At 36.1% G+C, this 20,315-nt stretch overlaps 1 protein-coding gene across 2 annotated transcripts in view; it reads right to left on the bottom strand.

The window, feature by feature from the left end:
- Positions 1 to 20,315, bottom strand: part of LOC135216437 (uncharacterized) — a 93,057-nt gene that overhangs the window by 41,442 nt on the left and 31,300 nt on the right. The window contains exons 2-3 of one of the 2 annotated variants that reach the window (XR_010314883.1): positions 7,441 to 7,516; positions 1,467 to 1,574 (exon numbers count right to left, since the gene is read on the bottom strand). The gene's annotated coding sequence lies outside the window, so the exon portion shown is untranslated. Of the gene's footprint in view, positions 1 to 1,466; positions 1,575 to 7,440; positions 7,517 to 20,315 lie in introns of those variants that run through there. The other variant, XM_064251807.1, reaches the window with a different exon arrangement.

Genomic DNA, 20,315 nt, shown 5'->3' with positions numbered 1-20,315 from the left:
GGCAGAATAAAAACGCGTAGATGAAAAAAGAGGAAAGATACAAGAAACCATATCGGTTCACTCAGATAGATATCCAACCTAATAATTACTTACAGCCCCACTCGAAATAAAAGCATTTAAACCAATAATAATCTAAGGAAGGCCATTCGAAAATTTTAGAACGTAATTGCGGATTCTATTCTGGCTAAAAGAATAGAAAGCTTTATTCAATGAAAAAAAAGAAACGTAAATCCCTCATACCACTTACCTGCGAAAATTTTGATTGTTCATTTCAAATGGAAATTTTCCCTTTTGATGTGACAATTTCTCTTTCGGTGACCTAAAAATTTGGTTCGGGGTAACTGCATTGTAAGGATTTTTTTTTTAATATTTATGTGGGGTTTCGTTTGCCTTTGTCAGTGAGTTTATTTAGTGGATATTTTTAGCTGTTTTATTCGTTTTTCTAATCTAAGATTATTTTCATGTCATGATACTTCTTGTATGGGAGGAATGTTCTTTGTTTGGGGTTAAACTTTGCTCTGTCATCAATGCTGAGAATCTTATCACCTTTGTTACTGTATAAGGAGGACTGGCAAAATTAATGAATTGGCTTGAGTATTTACCAGTCGATTAATAAGCTATAATACTTTAGATGTAATATGATCGGTTCACATTTAGATATTCAAAGTTCCAATTGACAGAGATCAATATTTCTCTTGGAAATCCACCTAGCATGTTTGTTAAAACCCAATATGATATCACTTTAAGAAAACAATAGGATTCCAAAACTCTTCCTTAAGAAGAAGAAAATATGGATACTTCAAGTTCCATAATCATCTTGAAATAAGAAAGTTACATCAAGGTCAGTTGTCCTTCTTCTGTTGGTTAATAAAAGTAGATGGATATTGCCTTTCGCTTTTATTCATTTTCTTTATAACATTTTATATCTTGCCACGCTTGCCACAGTTGGTATGACTCAATTTTGGTAAAATTTGGGATTTTTAGGTCTCTGGCGTCATGCAAGGGTGGTGTCTCATTTGAGCATAACGACTTAAGCGCGAATTTTAAAAAAGTTTTTAAAGGTTTGGCATTAATTAAAAGGAATTTTGGAATATTTATGGATTTGGTAACACATTTATCTTATATCGTTTTAGGCGTGAACTTAAAAAATGGCGCAATGATTTTACAATAGTACTAGCTAGCCATATGAATTTAAAATACCATGAGAATATTTATGTATTTAAGTTGTGTAGTGAAAAACCAAAACATAGGTAAATGCTAGGAAATTCATCATATTAAGTGCGTTTAGATTTATAACACAAATTCATTCACACGACAGACAGAGGAAAGTCAGCCAGGCAGATGCTTCATGAAGTTAACACATCTCAGCCTATAAATAACCAACTAAGGGTCGTGTGATGCCGTTATACAAATACAGTACATCACCTCCTCCTCACGTTAGTTCAAGGCTCTCTCTCTCTCTCTCTCCTCTCTCTCTCTCTCTCTCTCTCTCTCTCTCTCTCTCTCTCTCTCAACCTTTTCTTCTGGATTGTAGACTATTTCTTCGACAGCTTTCCTTCGGAGGGATAAGATTTCTGAAAGGAGAAAAAATCCGGGATTTAGTTTTATCTGACCATTAACGGATGTAGTAGTTTTTGAAATTTGGTTGTCTGATATTTTTGTAATGAGTTTCCTTACTTTGTGCGCCCCATGGAAGAGTGGTGCTGTCAGTTCTAGGCTCCTCTGCAGCGTCCCTTCTGCCCCTAGCTGGAATCCATTTCATTCCTATTACTGTAACTCCATTCATAATCCCCCTTTTTATTTCTTACTTTCCACCCTGGCCTAACATTTCAGTTTCAGCGCTGAGTGAGCTCATAGGTCCCAGGGAGCCCATTATTTGGATGCTGCAAACTTATGGCATTGACTGCCATTAAGAAAGCCAGTGGTTTCTTAGATTTAATCTGTCTGCATATTTCTGAACACTGATTGAAAACTTTTAATCAGCAGCCTGATCAACTTAATACTTAACCCTCTTTTACCCCCATTCGACTTGTCTGTTTATTAAAAAGATTACAAAGAATATTGAGAGTGGATTCTTTGGATAATTTTCCAAAGGTGGGCTTCGTGACTGGTAACAAGTGACTGGAATAACTTTCGGGGGAGAGGGACTTTTTAAGGATGGGATTGCTCAGCCTAGCGGAGGTTTGCGGTCTCAAAGCATGATTTCTTTTCACTCTTTTTATATTATTTTGTATGTGTTATTTATATTTTTTTAAATAATGCTTTTGGTGATCACTGCTACACATATTAACGCTTTAAGTGTCAAGGGCCTTTTTCTTAATCTTGTATATATTTTTATTCCATAGTCTTTCTTCTCATCGTATTTTCCTTTCTCATGTTCACCGAATTTTCCGTCATTTCTTGAGCTTTTATTTGTTTGCTCCTCAACCTGTTTTCCCTTTACAAGTATCAGCATTTCTTTGTATTCCTGGTATACTGTTTTTATTCTGTACCCTGTCCTCACCAATAAGTTTTTTTTATTTACTTTTACCCCTTCATTTTTGGTTACTTATGCCCTTTTCATTTCTTGCGTCGTTTTTCTTTTATAATTTCAATCCTGGAATCTTCTCATACATTTTAGCGTTTCTTCTTTCTCCTTCATCCCAACTCTGCCTTTTTCTAACTCGTTTCCTTTGCCCTTCATTCTTCCTCTCTTCTCTTGTTGTCTTGCTCTTGTTTTAGTGCAGCTCAGAGAGGCAGCCGTGTTTATCTTCGCCTTTTATTATCCAGATGCTTTGTCACCTATACTGTGAAATCACTTCTTTTTCTCTGCTCTTCTTTTCTGTCTTTTTCAAACCAAGGCATCTTTTTATTTTATTTTTTATTTCACTTCCTACATGATTCGCCCACCTTCCTCTTCTCCTTTCTACTTCCGTATTTCTCCCTCTCGATCTGAATTTATTCATGTTTCTCCTTCTGATCTATTATTTATTCTTCTATTGCATCGCCATGTTACTCTACTACGCCACTCTTCACCAACACCGCATATTCTACAACACCCTTCACCAACACAGTATATCTACGCCATCCTTCACAAACACTGCATATCCTATACCATCCTTCACCAACACCGCCTAACCTGCACCACCCTTCACCAACACAGTATATTCTACAACACCCTTCACCAACACCACATATCTTACACCACCCTTCACCAACACCACATATCTTACACCACCCTTCACAAACAGCGCATATTCTACACCACCCTTCATCAACAACGCGTAACCTACACCACCCTGCACCAACACTGTATATTCTACATTACCCTTCACCAACATCGTATATTCTTCATTCACCAACACCACACATACTACACCACACTTCACCAACAGTGCATATTCTACAACACCCTTCACCAACACCTCATAACCTACACCACCCTTCACCAACACTGCATATTCTACACCACCCTTCACCTACACCACATATTCTACAACACCCTTCACCAACACCTCATAACCTACACCACCCTTCACCAACACTGCATACCCTACACCACTCTTCACCAACACCGCACATTCTACACCTTCCTTCACCTACACTGCATAACACCAACACTGCGTAACCTACATCACCTTGCACCAACACTGCATATCCTACACCACCCTTCACCAACACCGCATCCGTCCTTATCTTGTGTTAGCAGTTCCTCCCGATTCTTGGCAGTTCCTTCGAGACGGAACGGGAGACGTTGACGATATCCCGGGACCAACTTTATTTAATTGGATTCAGTACTGGCCCTTCTTAGGCCCAAGTTGCGTTGTTTTCGCTCGGGTCACTGTATTATAAAGGGTTCCTTCTCCTCCTCCTCCTCCTCCTCCTCCTTCCTTCCTTCCTTCCTTCCGCGCTGCGCCAAGAGAATGAGCTTATGTATATTCATGGGGCGGCATTTAAAGGCTCGCATGTGACTTCTAAGGGGATTCTTCGGAAAAAGGAGTATGGGCGTAGTCGATGGATGATTACTATGCTTGGCGATGGAAACGATAAGATTGTGTAGTTTGTTCCTTCATAGGTAAATGAAGAATGTGTGGTTGTTCCTTCATGGGTAAATGGACAACGTGTAGTTGTTCCCTCTTAGTTAAATGAAGAATGTGTAAGTTGTCCCTTCATAGGCATATGAAGAATATGTAGTTGTTCCTTCATAGGTAAATGGACAACGTGTAGTTGTTCCCTCTTAGGTAAATGAAGAATGTATGGTTTTTCCTTCATAGGTTAATGGAAAATTTGTAGTTGTTCCTTCATAGGTAAATGAAGAATGTGTAGTTGTTCCTTCATAGGTAAATGGAAAATGTGTAATTGTTCCTTCATAGGTAAATGAAGAATTTGTAATTGTTCCTTCATAGGTAAATGAAGAATGTATGTTTTTCCTTCATAGGTTAATGGAAAATTTGTAGTTGTTCCTTCATAGGTAAATGAAGAATGTGTAGTTGTTCCTTCATAGATAAATGAAAAATGTATGGTTTTTCCTTCATAGGTAAATGGAAAATGTGTAATTGTTCCTTCATAGGTAAATGAAGAATTTGTAATTGTTCCTTTATAGGTAAATGGAAAACGTGTAGTTGTTCCTTCCTTCAAAGGTAAATAAAGAATGTATAAATGCTCCTTCATAACTATATGAAAAATAGCTTCTTTATTTTCAGAAAACACCTTAGAGTCTGCAAACATTAATGCCAGTGTACATTTATAAAATTAATGCAGTCTACAGGTTTAGTTAGCGACCACAGAACAAGAACTCTGTAAAAGGTGAATATAAGTCAATCTCGAGCGTGAAAATCAGGCCAATTACTTTCCCTTCAACAAAATATTACTGAACGCCGCCAAATGCTACTTCCCTATCCACGGAAAATGACTGAATATCGAGTGGTTTTAGCACACTGATGGCGTCAATGGTCACTGACACTTGATGTTTACAGGAGTCTTATATCACCCGACCGTTTTGTAAATATCCAACCAGGCCGTCGTCCAGGACTATTTGCTGATCGGATGCGTGTGGATTTTCGGTCGACCCCAGCAACGTAATCTCCCCAAACTTATGTCAGGACTTGTATTTGCGTTTTCCTCCGAGGATTTCGTTCAAGTGGATGGGGGATGTGCGCTTGATCAAGGGAATCAAAGGATTCATTTATTTACTTGCCTTCTCTGGTTTTTAAGTTTCGGTGCCATTGTTGATTTTGAGACCCTTGTCACTACATCAGAAATGTAACGCAACATTTGGATATCTCTTTTATGGAATAATGTAGCTTCGTAATTTTTATTTCTGGAAATAAGTAAATGAAGAGGATAACGAATTATATAGGATTGATTTCAGGTAAATAAGGAGAATATTGATAAGAAACATATGCCGCGTTTTCAAAATTTTATGTAGGCAAAAAAAAGAAGCTTTCTTTAGTGATTTCCATCAGGATTGTGGAACGTGATAATCAAATATTTGATATACGAGGAAGTAAAATGTTACATTAATGAGAATTGAAGAGCAAACTTGTTCCGGTTCACATTGTGTGGTTAATAGACCTGCCAAAGATCTTTTCTACATCAGCATGATGAACCACACAGTACCATCAGTTCTCTTACCCTAAAGCAGGGGTTCCCAACCTGGGGTACATGTACCCCCGTGGTGCATTTGTACTCTTCAGGGGGTACATTAGATCTAAGAGAATATCCATTACTGCCCAATACATGATGTCGTGTCTTTTTGTTATTACCATTAATATTCTCATGAAATCTACAGGAACAGATTTCACAGTAGAATTACATCATAATATCAATTTCATTGCTTTTTTTTCCATCCTCAATACACAGAATCTATAAAAATGCCCAGGGGGTACAGAAGTACGAAAAGGTTGGGAAGCAATGCCCTAAATAATAAGGAACATTTTAATGAAATGTTTGATAAACTCGAAGGCAAAATGAGAATTTGAGAGCAAACTTCTAGTGCACATTCACATCGTATGTTAGATAGACCTAATCCAGGGGTCACCCACCTTTGAAACTAGAGGAGCCATTGATTTAGGGATTTATTTTAAAAAATGGTCTCCTAGGACATAAAATCAGAATCTGCGGTACTTCAGAAATAACAGAATGTAGTACAATAGGCCTACTTAAAAAGGCATAATTATAGCGATATTCATTATGTTTATTTCACAAAGCCAAGTGGATAATACATTATTTCCTGCATTATCCTTTCATTTATATGCCACCACTCGTAAAAAAAATGATTGATGCCTATGATATGCTTTTAAAATTGAATGAAATTCAATCGAACATTGTCTTCAGAGTGATACATAATTTCTTTGCTTTAAATGGATAAAAAGGCGTATTTGTTCATCGTTTGTAGCCGCACTAGTGTCTTGACAGAGCCGCAGGTAGGTTGGCGACACCTGCCCTAACCAGAGACCATTTCTACTTCTGCATGACGAACTACACACTTCCATCAGTTCTCTTACTCTGACCCTACTACAGAGAATGACCTCCTCGAGACCCCAGGGTTAAAAAAGCGAGGCGAAGCACCAGGCACTCGTTTCAAACACATAAACGTCAAAGTTAGTGGGCCATACGAGGAAGAACCATATAGTCTTATGCGGTTGTCATTACCATATTTTGCATATATGCAGATGAGTGTTAGACAGACGGGGGGGACGAGAGGAGGGTTCAGGGGTTAGGGGAACAAGGACGAGGTTGGATACTTAGAAAGAGGAGGGGGGAGGGGGTAGGAGCAGCTAGCCAGTGTTCCCTGAAGCGTGTATTAGTATTCCATGTCTCATATCATTTCTGCAGAAGGAGGCCTTGACTCCATGTCTCTCTCTCTCTCTCTCTCTCTCTCTCTCTCTCTCTCTCTCTCTCTCCCCTCAGTTTTCGAAGATTAGAGAGGACAAGTGCCGGAAGGGAGCTCTACATAATAGCCTACACTACGCTTACATTATATATATATATATATATATATATATATATATAATACTATATATATATATATGTGTGTGTGTGTGTGTGTGTGTGTGTGTGTGTGTGTGTGTGTGTGTGAGTTACTGGTATAAATGTTCTGTATATACTCTATATACACACACACACACCATACACCACACACACGTATATATATATATTATATATTATATATATTTTATATAGATATATATATATAATTTATATATATATATATATATATATATATATCTATATATATATATATATATATAACTATATATATGTATTATTATATCACTCTACACACACACACACACACACACACACACACACACACACACACACACACACACACATATATATATATATATATATATAATATATATATATATATATATATATATTCCTGGGAGAAGTCAATGATTCAGCTCTGTTAATAACTTGTTAAGCGTATTAAAGTCAATGATATGAATAACCTACCTAGATTTAGTCGACTGTGGTGGGTCACAAACTTGCAACCATGTCGGATTAGGGCAGGGGGGCTGGCAACTTCATCCTAAAAGAGAGATATTGGTGAGCGGACAAACGATAATAAAGAAATCTATCAGTTTATCAAGGGTACAAATCCTGGTTATTTGTGCTTCCAGTTTTCGTGGAGAATGAACCTTTTCTCTTTTGAATGTTAATCGTGCGTATCACACTTGAATTTCTTTTACTAATTAAACAAGATTAAAGAAACAAAATAAAAAAAGTATTAATGAGCCAAAGGAACGAAAATCCGAAAATCTTCAAGTAATTTATTTAAAATTCAGTAATCAGCAAAAGAAAAAATCTGAAAATTCTCCAACTAAATAATTTTTTTAAAATTCAATAATCAGCAAAAGAAAAAAATCCGAAAATTCCTCATTTAATTAATTCTTTTATATATATTAGACTTTTTTTATTCCAATCTATTTATTTTTTTATTATTATTATATTATTTATTATTCCATTATTATTATTATTATTATTATTACGTTATTATTATTATTATTATTATTATTATTATTATTATTATTATTATTATTATTATTATTATTATTATTATTATTATTATTATTATTATTATTTTGTTGAAATTCACTTGAGTGAAACTCCAGAAAGAAACATGTTGATTTCTCTTCGAATTTTGCATGTCTTGATGTGAGTATTTCACCAACTACACCCCTAATTCATTGTATATCGCTAAATTGTTATTCTGATGTATTACAGAAAGTAATCAGGACAGAAGCCTTCAGAGAAAGGATCGGAGAAAGTTATATTGCTGTTGGTGAAAGCAGGTGTTATTATGTAGTGCATCTGCAAGATGAACTACTCTGAAAAGTGAAAGGGTGACCGCTACTCTGCTAGCAGCAGTTGCATCCTTGAACACAATGGAAATAATTCGTAACAAATACGAGCAATGTGGTAATGATGTGACTTCACAAAACAGTATAAACCTAATAAAAGATAATGATAATTTTAAGCATTATCAATACAACTCATTTTGGCGTATGAATCCCTACATTGGGTTTGACAGTTTGTGATAGATACCGCATTTTACAGCCTTGATAAAAGCAGTCCAAAGTCCCTCTTTGAAAATCGTAATTTCTTCGGGTTACCTGAAGAAATTGTTACAATAATACTTTCAAGAGTAACCAAAACTTAAGTAATTTACTTAACTCTTGGTTCCTCTCGAAAGTATATTGTTAGCTTCTGCGTGAGCATAATCGGAGCATTTGTCCTTGTTAACTACCTAACCCACTATTTACTTGAAGTACATTGAAAACATAATTTTCAGAAAAGCGCAATAAACAATTGTTCCCTTATTAAAAAATCCGTATTCTTCATCAGAGCAGTGGCATGATTCACAGACCATCAACCAGTGCTCACAGGAAAGATACTTTTCATGAATTTTAGAAATAATCGTGCTCTTCAGGAACGATTAATTTATCCTCACATACTGACAAGTGACGTTGATATTTCCATTCGAGAATTTGTTATTTCGTTTTTACTTACATAATTAGATTTTTCTTTTATTGAATAGGCTACTTTTTCACTTTGTGTCCTGAAATTTATGCAGTTAGCTATTCGTCAAACGTAGCCAAACATAGCAAAGACAAACTGAATAATAAACTATAAGCATAAGTAAAGACACAACTAAACAGCGAGAGATGTACGTACACATTAACAGTTGCTTGGAACAAATCAATGGCAATGTGCGAAGCAGTTGAAAGTATTAGTATAGTCCCTTAAACTGACGAGCATCAATCTCCACAACACTTCCCGTAGAACTGTATATAACAGGTTTGCAGTGTGGGGAATATAGAGCCACTAGTTCAAGTGCGTTTCAGACTAGAACTTTTACTGAGCGCAGACGCTGAAGGTGTGGAAAACGACCATCAAGAACTAATCTCAAGTTAAGGGCGCTATATTGGTGATAATTGAGGTTCTCAATTGAGACACCACTGTTGAAAGCTCACCAACTGGATATCTCAGATTATGGTCTAGTAACTAGACCATAATCTGAGATAACAAGCGCCAACTGGAACTAGACTCTAGTTCCAGTTGGCGCTTGTTAAGAAAAGTAAGTCACCACTTCAGGCAATTATCCTAGAAGGTAAAGCTCCCAAGAGACTGGAGGCATACTAAGAGGAAAATATATTACAGCAAGGTTAAAACGAAAAATCTGAGACATATATGGACATAAATACTGTCCTTTCTGTGAAGATACGGTGCCTTACGAGCATTACTGAGCTCTCTGAAAGCTTTACATGATATCAATTCAAGCTTTGTTAAAAGAAAGGCTTATAGTGGAATGAAACATGAACTTTCGTGATACTAAAGTACCACCAGTGTTCCACTGAATCACGGAGTGGAAGCATGGTGCGAGATCGGCTGATCAAAACATCTTAGTTTTTCATGAGTTTGGTCTCATGAGTACTGAGTGAATAACCACAAGTGGCTTCCCTTCTTTTTGTAATAATAGAAATCATCATATGGCAATGGGAAGGAAGAATGAATAAATGTTTATGCACTGGTCATAATATTTTATGTAAATTTGCATCCAATTATTAGTGACAGTTGTTCAGAAATCGGGACCTGTTGGTAAAAATGAAACCGTTTGTATTTTCAAGTTGCCGAGAGAGAGAGAGAGAGAGAGAGAGAGAGGGGGAAGGGAGCTGTCTGTATGTTGATAGTATGTATAGACGTCAAAAGATCAGCACGACACACTGTAAATAGACAACAGGCAAGCAAGCAAGCGCAGACGGGAAGGTAAACATTCACCACTGCAAAGGCAAAACTGCTCCCGCATGCATCAAAAACAGGAAAGGCAATCAAAAAACATTCACTCGAAAAATTCACTTTTCTTTTCTACTGATATTCTATAAACATGAGATATCTCTCGGTGTGTGCCACTAGCTAGCTTAAAACATGTTTCCTCTCTCTCTCTCTCTCTCTCTCTCTCTCTCTCTCTCTCTCTCTCTCTCTCTCTCTCTCTCTCTCTCTGTTCGCAAATTCTGACTTTTCAGAAATTTCAGAAACAGTTTTCCAAAAATTTACTTTTCTCCCATTTTGCTCAGCCTTTGTGGTGAGAGTAGAGCGAAATAAATTGTCGGTTTTTGCGAGGATGAAGCAGTCATGTGTGTCGGCCATCACAAGAGAAGAGTATACCAGGTAATACGAAATTGGGCAGTAATTAGGCAATATGATATATATATATACATATATATATATATATATATAGATTATATATATAATCTATATATATATATATAATATATATATAATTTCTAATTGGTCCATTGGGAGAATGGGTGCTTCTCAGAAATACGCGATGTCTTTTGTAGCTGGTGTATCATTCAGTGCATTAAGGGGAGTGAGGTAGAAGGGAATAAGTAAATTTTTTTTAAATTATGGGCTGACTTAGAGAAGCTTAATGAAATCCAGTTGTCTAAACGGTTTAAATAGTATGAAAATACTGGCCCTTCGTGCTAGAAATTTATTAAGAAATTTGTACCAACAGACGCCAAAGAAGAGTGTTATCTTTATAGACATCAATACTTTTGGAAACTTGAAGACATTTCGTACGAAAAGAAGAGGCAAAATTAGATATTTATTTTGGTTTTGTCTTTTTTTTTGGGGGGAGGAATAATTTTCAACCAAGACGCATCAGTCACTGAGATAGCATAGCATAAAGTAGAGAGTTTATGTCCACTTGGAACTGAATAAGTTAGAAGAAGGGTGTAAAGTACTGTTCAGGAAAGATAAGTGTAACGTAGTCATAAAACTATGCCATATGTTACACGGTTGTATTGTTATGAAATAGTCCCGTATTCAAAAACCAATAAAAAAAAAAAAAAAAAAAAAACTTTGGAACAATCGAGTTTTCTGTACAACGTATAATGCTGTATGAAACACTCAGCCGCGGCCTATTAAACTTTCAGCTACGACCGGTGGTGGCCTGTGTTGTTGGTACCTATAGCAGTGCTAGACGCAGCAGGATCATGGTTTACTTTAACCTGAAATGGAATAAAAACTAATGAGGCTAGAGGGCTGCAATTTGGTATGTTTGATGATCGGAGAGTGGATGATCAACATATCAATTTGCAGCCCTCTAGCCTCAGTACTTTTGAAGATCTGAGTGCGGACGGAGAGACAAAATGCCATCTCAATCATTTTTTTTTTTTTTTTACAGAAAACTAAAATGAAGTATGGTGAGATTCCAGATGGTCTCGAACAGTATGGGTGAAGAATGTGCACAGTTCATATGAATGCAGCTGATTACAGCACAGACCTAACTTCTGATGTGAATGCTTCACTTGGCAGATCAGTCATGTCTAGAAGTGACTTCCCAACGGCCACAGTGAAGAGATGTTGACAAAACCCGATTCGGAGATGAAAGCGAATCTCTTGTGTCTATTATCGTCAAGGGATATTTAGCATTTCAATTAACTTCAAGGAGATTGATGTATATAATACCCGTTTGTTCAAGGAGCGGAGGAATACGTAAAAATGAAATCAGCACTTGCTGTCTAGTCGTCTTTAGGATCAATTTATTGTGAATACTCACCGGGTTGAACTTACGTATAAGCTTTATTGATTTGCTGCTCTTGTGCCGTGTTCCCCATCTTCTTCTTAAACGAAAAAAATATCGAAGATCGAACCTTCTCGATCAAAAAAATATATACTCGGTTCAAAAAATGTTTATCTGGTATTTGAGACAATACCTGATTTGAAAATGTACGAATCGGCAATGAATAGACTATTCCATTTATCAGAAATCGTTGTGATTTTCATAAAAAGGTCTTTTATTATATTACTATATTGGAAGCCATTTCCGAAATCATTTACACCATTAGGCCTAGACTGAAAGACTTGATAGTAAAAGTCTCTTAAAATCTGATAGTTTGAGAAATGACACTTTTAAGTAGGTTTTCAGTCTGCGTCTACTCTGAAGGAACCAGGCAAATATGCTGAAGATTGTTTCTTGAATAGTGAAAGGAAATCAAACAACATTCTATCAAATTGAGGATTAAAACTGATAGAGCATCCGTAAAGTATAAACCATTAATTCTTATCCAGCATTCATCATAAAATAATCTCTTATAAGAGCCATATTTAATCTTATAAGTGCATATGCCGTCAGTCCAATATGAAATCTCCCACGGATTCGTTTACCATCTATTAATAATTACTGAAACTGCAGATCCGTTACTCGTACGAAGAATAATGTCTCATCACAGCAAGAACCTTCAATTGATTATTAATCCCTTTAATTCGGGTTTAAACACCCGAGGTGGTTGACGAGCAGGTCAGTCCATCAAGAGGCGCTCTGGACTTCTTCATGGCTTTGACCGTCTGTAACTGGTTATGTAACCACCCTTGGCTCCTGACGCAATATCACTTTGCAAACTCAACTAGCCATTGACGGTAGTTTGATTGTTTTCTATCTTATTGTTATAATCATTCTTTTTCTTAAGTATTATTATTATTATATTCGGTAATAATAGTGATATAAGAATGGTTGCGAGATTATACATTGGTGTAAATGTAAATATATATTAGGAATATATATTTACATTTACACCATTGTGGATTTCTCAGCCGTTTTGGAGACTCGTGCTACAATAATAATAATAATAATATATTAAAAAATAATGGCAGAATTCACAGAATTGATTTTGTACAATATTCTTTCAATTCTCCTTATGATTTTCCTTTCTGGCACGCTGGTATTATAAAGCAGCTGTCCAATGGACAGCTGCTTTTATAATACCAGCGTGGCCAGAAAGGAAAATCATAGGAAGGAAATTGAAAGAATATTGTACAAAATCAATTCTGTGAATTCTGCCATTATTTTTAATAAAACTTGTTTGAAAGAAGGTCTGTTTCCAGCGTACAATAATAATCATAATAATAATAATAATAATAATATTATTAATTAATTAATTATTATTATAATTAATATTATTATATTATTATTATTATTATTATTATTATTATTATTCTTAATATTTGCCGCCGAACTTTTTAACAGATGCTAAATGGCCTTGATAATTATTACTGAATTATCTTAAAAACTAATGCAAAAGGATGATTATGAGAGAGAGAGAGAGAGAGAGAGAGAGAGAGAGAGAGGGTAAAGTAAAGTAGAGAAAGAGAGAGAGCTAGGAAGGGAGAGAATTGCTACTACATAATCCTATGTTAAAAATTACCAGTACGTTAGATTTTAAAAAAGAAAGGAAGGATCTAGTTTAAATTAGGGTTTAATTTATAATAAACTGAAAATAAAGTAAGTGAAAATGAGTCAATGATGAAAGTCCACAGACTGACCAAGGGAATCATGCTCACATTTATAGCCGATATCCTCCTTTAGTTTTATAGAAGAGAGAGAGAGAGAGAGAGAGAGAGAGAGAGAGAGAGAGAGCTACGGAACAACAGCATCTGGCTAACGCATCAAAACCAGCCAGCCTCCGCTTCCTCCCCTTCGCTCATTCATCTCTCCCTCCCCCCCACCATACCCACTCCCCCCTTTCCTTTCTCAAGGCCAGGTAATCCCTCCCACACAGAAAACCCCTACAACAGCCCTTCACCCCCCCTACCCCCAACCTCCGCCATTCCCACGCACTCACCCCCTCCTCCTCCTCCTCCTAAACTACTCCCTCCTCTTATTTTGTTGACTCAACTATTTCGAACCAAAAGATCTTTCCGAGAAATTGAACCGCGCTGTTGGAACTTCCCCTTGGTCTCTCTCTCTCTCTCTCTATCTCTCTCTCTCTCTCTCTCTCTCTCTTTCTTCATCTTCTTCTTCTCTCTCTCTCTCTCTCTCTCTCTCTCTCTCGTCCTCTCTCTCTCTCTCTCTCTCTCTCTCTCTCTCTCGGAACTGACGTCACTGCTACATAAAACACCCACATAGATATTTCTGACTGACACAATTATTTCGTCACATTTTAGCTTCGCTGTTCATTCAAATTCACTTTTAACGTGTAAAGTGCGCGAGACATTTATAAAAGCATCACCTTAAATGTTTATTAGATGAAGGAGAGTTCCAGAAAAAAAAGTAATACATGAAAAATTATGAAAATGAAAATGATCATCTTAAATTGTGTGGCGTCTTGATGAGTGAATAGTAAAATCAAATCCTTTGCAGGTGGTCAGATGAATGTCTTTTACTGTAATCCAGCAGTATAATATGAAGGATAAAAGACCCATAGAAACACCATCTAAACATTGCAACCATATATGTCGGACGCTTCTTCTTCCCTGTCTTTGTTCACCGATTTACGTGCTCGCCTACTGGTTCGGTAGTCCCGATTCCCAGCTCTGCCAACGAGGAATCAGAAGAATTTGTTTCTGGTGTTTAGAATTTAATTTCTCGGTGTAATGTGATTCGGATCCCACTATAAGCTGTAGGTCCCGTTGCTAGGTAACCAACTGGCTCCTAGCCACGTAAAAATATCTAATCCTTCGGGCCTGCCCCCTTAGGAGAGCTGTTCACCAGCTAAGTGGTCTGCTTAAACTAACTTTTGTTCACCGATCTTCATTGACGACTACAAGGAGCGAACAAAGAACGTTCATAGTTTGAATGAGTCCTTTACAATGAAGTAAAACGATGACGTTTATATCTGTCTACGCTTTGCAAATAACATTGAACATTTACGCTTACTAATGACACAAGTACCCTAACGGTAAGATAAGAATCGCCTGAAAATGAAACAACGAAAGGAAATCTTTCACATTCCATTATGCAACTGGAACGTCGCCTTGCTTTTTTTTTTCGTTCTTTTTTTTGTCGTTTCGGAAATAATGGATTAAACAAATGGGTGGTGTGACCTTTCAGCTTGGAAGGGAGGATAGAATGAAGCCAGTCGCCCGAATGAGAACGGGGGTTTGAAAGATAGACAAGGAAATGAAGAAATAGAAAAGTGGATGGGTGGTAAAACAAATTGAGAAATGTCACCATTGTTGCTGAACCGTCGAAGAAATGAGAGAGTGCCATAAACTATAAGTGGTAATTTTAAGTGGGTAATTTTATGTATAAGTATATATATATATATATATATAGATATATATATATATATATATATTATATAATTTTATATATTATATATATATATAATATAATATAATATATATATATATATATATATTAATATTATATGATACATACTACTGTAGTTTGCAATTGTGGAATATCGATTACTTTTTTTTTTTTATTATTTACTGTTCATACGCAGAGGAGGATGTTCCATATTTTGGTTTTACTATATTCAGGTTATTCGGTTAAGAGGGTAAATCCGGGGACTGTGGAATTTCAACTCAGTAACCTAAGCTTAACCTACTTGACTTTTTAGTTCAGGTCAAGTGGCAATGACTTGCATTCATAAAGTTGTATAAGGTCTATGCACTGTATTTATTTCAGTGTGCTGTATTATCTTGCGTATTTTCTTATAGCATAAAGTTCGATAAATTTTTTTTATTTGATGAATTTTTGCTAAATACTCGTGTTCGATTGCAACCGAAATTGCAGAGGGTGGAATAGGAGTATTTTCACGAGATGGAGATTATGCAGTTGTATGTATCATCAGTCGTGCTTTGAACTCCTGCGTACACTGCACTATTTGCACGTATCTTATACAAGCTCTCATATTTATGGATACTATGGCCCTTCCTTTTCAATACCTCTTACGTCCTATAGTTACATCCAACCGTCACAAAACTGCACGAAGTAATCAAAAAGTGTAAGACGAGAGCCAATGGAATCCCAGATGGTACGTATTTTGTTTTGTGGTGCCCTCCACAGTTGCCTTACTCTTCCTGTTATAACCACTGGATATGATTACACGTAGATATGTAGTACTACGATTCTGTGGAAAAAATCAAATCCACAGTCGATGGAGATTGTAGCTCCCAAGGGTTCATTGTTAGTCCCACTATTCCATAGCATCTAAAGCATGGGTTCCCAACCTGGGGTACATGTAACCCCAGTGGTACATTTGTACTCTTCTGGGGGTACATTGGATCTGAGACAATATTCAGTACTGTGTAATGTAAGCTGCAATGAGATTGCACAATATCGTGTCTTTATTTATTTTTATTTCCTCATTACCATTAATGTTCTTATAAAGTAACAGATTTCATAATAAAACCATATCACAGTATGAATTTCATTGCTTTTCTTTTTTATCCTCAATTTTTGTGGATACACAGGAATCTATGAAATGCCTGAGGGGTGCAGAAGAACGAAAGGTTTGGAACCCTGATCTCAAGGTAATAGCCCTGGCGAGGCTCTCTACTAGCATAAACTATCTATGGAAAAGATGACTGAAGGACCAAAATCCTATAATTAGGAAATAACTGGTCTAGGAACTGAAGAGAGAGAGGTCGTGTTGCCATTTACAATTTAGGTTTATCAATGAGTCAGTAGTAGTAACCAGAGAGTCCAAGATCCCAGAGAATGTGACCCTCTCATCTCCCATTAACTCATATCCATTATCGAAATCAAAGTAGCACACAAGATTGCCCTCAATCTTGCATTATTTCTTGCATTATTGGTAAGAGTTGTCTCCTTAAGTAAAAGTTCTGTAGATGTTACTTATCAGTGTCTGAGGTCCTTTAGTCCTGACACCGTTGGATTGTGGAACAGTCTCTCTCCCTGAGGATGTCGCGCTGTTGGAACTTCTGAAGTTGAAGCGAATATGCAATATACATATATATCACTACCCTAATACAATTCAAGGTATATGATATCATTTTACTTCTATTTTTAATCATGATTTAATTTGTTAATTTATTAAGTTTTCTCATAACTTTCTGTGTATCGCATTACCTTCTGTTGCTTCTTTCGAATGAATGTCTTATTCTTTGGAGGCCATTGGTCCCTGTGGGCTTGTTCCATATGAATAGCGTTCATCTTATTAATAACAAGTATAATAATAATAATAATGAAGTTGAAATTAGCTTACATCCTTCCATAGCAGACTTTTTGCAAATGCTCTTCATCACAGATCTTAATAATGTTAGCACGTCAAACATGGATGTCTTCTGTTTTGGACATCCTAATTTCACCAGAATCCTCCCAGCAGTCTCAAAATTCATCAACACAAATTATTGAGTTAATAGGTGTATTATCATGGATGGTCTCAAGTATCATATGCATGTCTCTTTTAAGCATTCAATAAACGAGTTTCAAAGGTATCCTTGCATTGCAAGATACCTACTGTAAATATGAATATATTTATGTATCAGAACAACAGGCAGCTAGGCCTCGAAGTGACTGTAAATCTTATTCAAAACATCCTTACTGATCATTTTGACGTTCATATGGTCTGCACAAGTCTCCAAATTTAACAGACATTGCACAGAAGAGTTCTGTAATGAACTGACATCCTCCAGATGAACCATATACATTGTTTTTTACATTCTTCTACATTCTTTTTTAAATGGAGATAATACCTACAGAGTCATAATGCACCACGCTTTTACCTTATGCTCTCTGCATACGTCTATCAGAAATTGCAATATTTTCCCATAATCATGGAACAGAAAACAATCATATCCCGTTCTAAGTAGCAATCAGTAACCTCCCAAACGTAGCTCCTGCAAACCTTGGCGACTATCTGCCATTGACTGTGACTTTAATGACTATCATAAAGGTAAAGTATTAGGATAGCTCAAACACTAACCAATAGTCGACAGTGCAACTTGCAAATGCCTGAGCTCCTAGTTTTCCTGAATATCTACAGAAACTCCTTGGGAGTGACTCCGGGAATTTGTACAAGAATATCTATATATCAGGGCCACATTATGACAGAGGATCTGCAGACTATAGACTGCACAGATTTGCCCTCTGTTACTGGGACATACACTACCGTAATTCCCCTAATATCAGGACTATGGCTTCGCCAGAAAGACCGCGAGGCGTCTTGTTGTCCTCAATGGCATTCTTATACGAGACCAACAAAGGCATTCTGACTTCATTCTGGTACGTGTATGCTGAGAGAAGACTGTCTAGAAATTAGATTAAAAACCATCGCCAAATGATGTGTCCACTCTGAAATCAGGAAATAGTTGGAGACGAATGCCGCAAGCTAATATTCGCTGTACAAAGATTTTTTGGTTGTTTTCGTTCTTACTTTTCTGGCTTCTGGTCTTCTGCTATTACCAGTGATTTTTGAGCAACGTCTAATGCCAGGTCTGATGTGATTATATGTGAGTGCAGTTGCATCTTAAAGCCTATTATTATTTCTCTTGTCTTTACTTATTTGATAAAGACTTGCATTCTTGGTATGATACCTCCTCATTAGTCATCGGGAAGTGAAACTGCTTTTCAACATAATTATGTCCTGTTAAGCTTGTTCGTGTCTTCTATACAAGTGCCCTCTAGTTATGTAAATAAACATTTTGATTAATCTATACATGAAATATAGGTAGAATTATTTTTTTAATCTATAAATAAAATGTAATTAGAAATTCTTAATCTTTATTAATCTATAGATAAAATTTAAATAGAATTTTCTAAATTAATCTATAAAATAAAAAGTTAATAAAATTTTTTCAATTAATCTATAAACAAAACGAGTAGAAATCTCTATTAATCAGGGTAGATATGGGCAGGATTCGTATATTCCTTGTGAAATGGTTTTGATGCTATTCAGAGTACTCTAATATTTAGAAGACTAGCACGCACATACATACACACACACACACACACACACACACACGCACGCACGCACAAATAGAGGAAAGTCGCATGATATAGATATCTGTTGTTTTTCGTTTTTCGACCTTTGAAGTTTATTCTACGTTTTGACTTTGTTTTCACTTCGGAAGTGTCTTTCACCGTTGTAAGCGAATGCTATCTGTTATCTTTCTATTTTCCTTTTTTTCCTTTTTTTTTTTTTTTTTTTTTTTTTTTTTTTTTTTTTTTTTTTTTTTTGTTATCCGCCCCTCACCGTTCGGCCCTTTTACTTTTTTTCAGTTCTCATTGTTTCATTCACTTTTTTTTTTTGAGCTATTTTTTTTTCTTGCTTTATTTTCATATCATGTCAACTCTTCTCAAAAAAGTTCTGTTCCTTGTTGATAACACAGAAATAAAATTGTCTTTTCTTTTTTTTATTTACAAATTTTCAATTTCTCTGTTTCGTTCCATGAGGTGCCTCACTTTCCGTCTGAAATGTTTTGGTAAAATGCAGTGGAAAAAAAAAATATATATATATAAATAAATAATATATATATACATATACTATATATATATATATATATATAATGCATTATGTATAATACCATTGACAATTATGGTTAAAGTTGAGAAGTTTAAAATCTATGTCAGTGTAAGCGCCTCAGTGCCGTGATCGGTATGGTCTTGACCTGCCACCTCGGTGGCCGCGAGTTCGGTTCTCGGTCATTCCATTGAGGGGTCAGATATGTGTATATCTGGTGAGAGAAGTTCACTCTCGACGTGGTTCGGAAGTCACGTGAAGCCGTTGGTTCAGTTGCTGAATAACCACTGGTTCCATGCAACGTAAAAACACCATACAAACAAACAAACTATGTCAATGTTTAGCTTGTGGTTTGTCCTAAATTATGGGACGTTTGGTGACATCACTATATACTCTTAATTACCACGGTTATCAGATGTACTTACAAAATTGCATGTGAAACGGAGACAAACGGAGACTTATCTATTCATTACAACGGAAATGAAAAATTAAGGCATCTTAAAATTTAAAAAAAGGTTCATGTTGCAAATGACTGATCAATAAATGGAACATTATTGCTCAGTATTAAAACTATGTTTCAGGCAGTTATGACTCATTCAATTGCTCTATTAC

Source organism: Macrobrachium nipponense, chromosome 6, assembly GCF_015104395.2.
Source record: "Macrobrachium nipponense isolate FS-2020 chromosome 6, ASM1510439v2, whole genome shotgun sequence".
Lineage (NCBI taxonomy): Eukaryota > Metazoa > Arthropoda > Malacostraca > Decapoda > Palaemonidae > Macrobrachium > Macrobrachium nipponense.
This window is presented reverse-complemented; position numbering and strand designations above follow the sequence as displayed.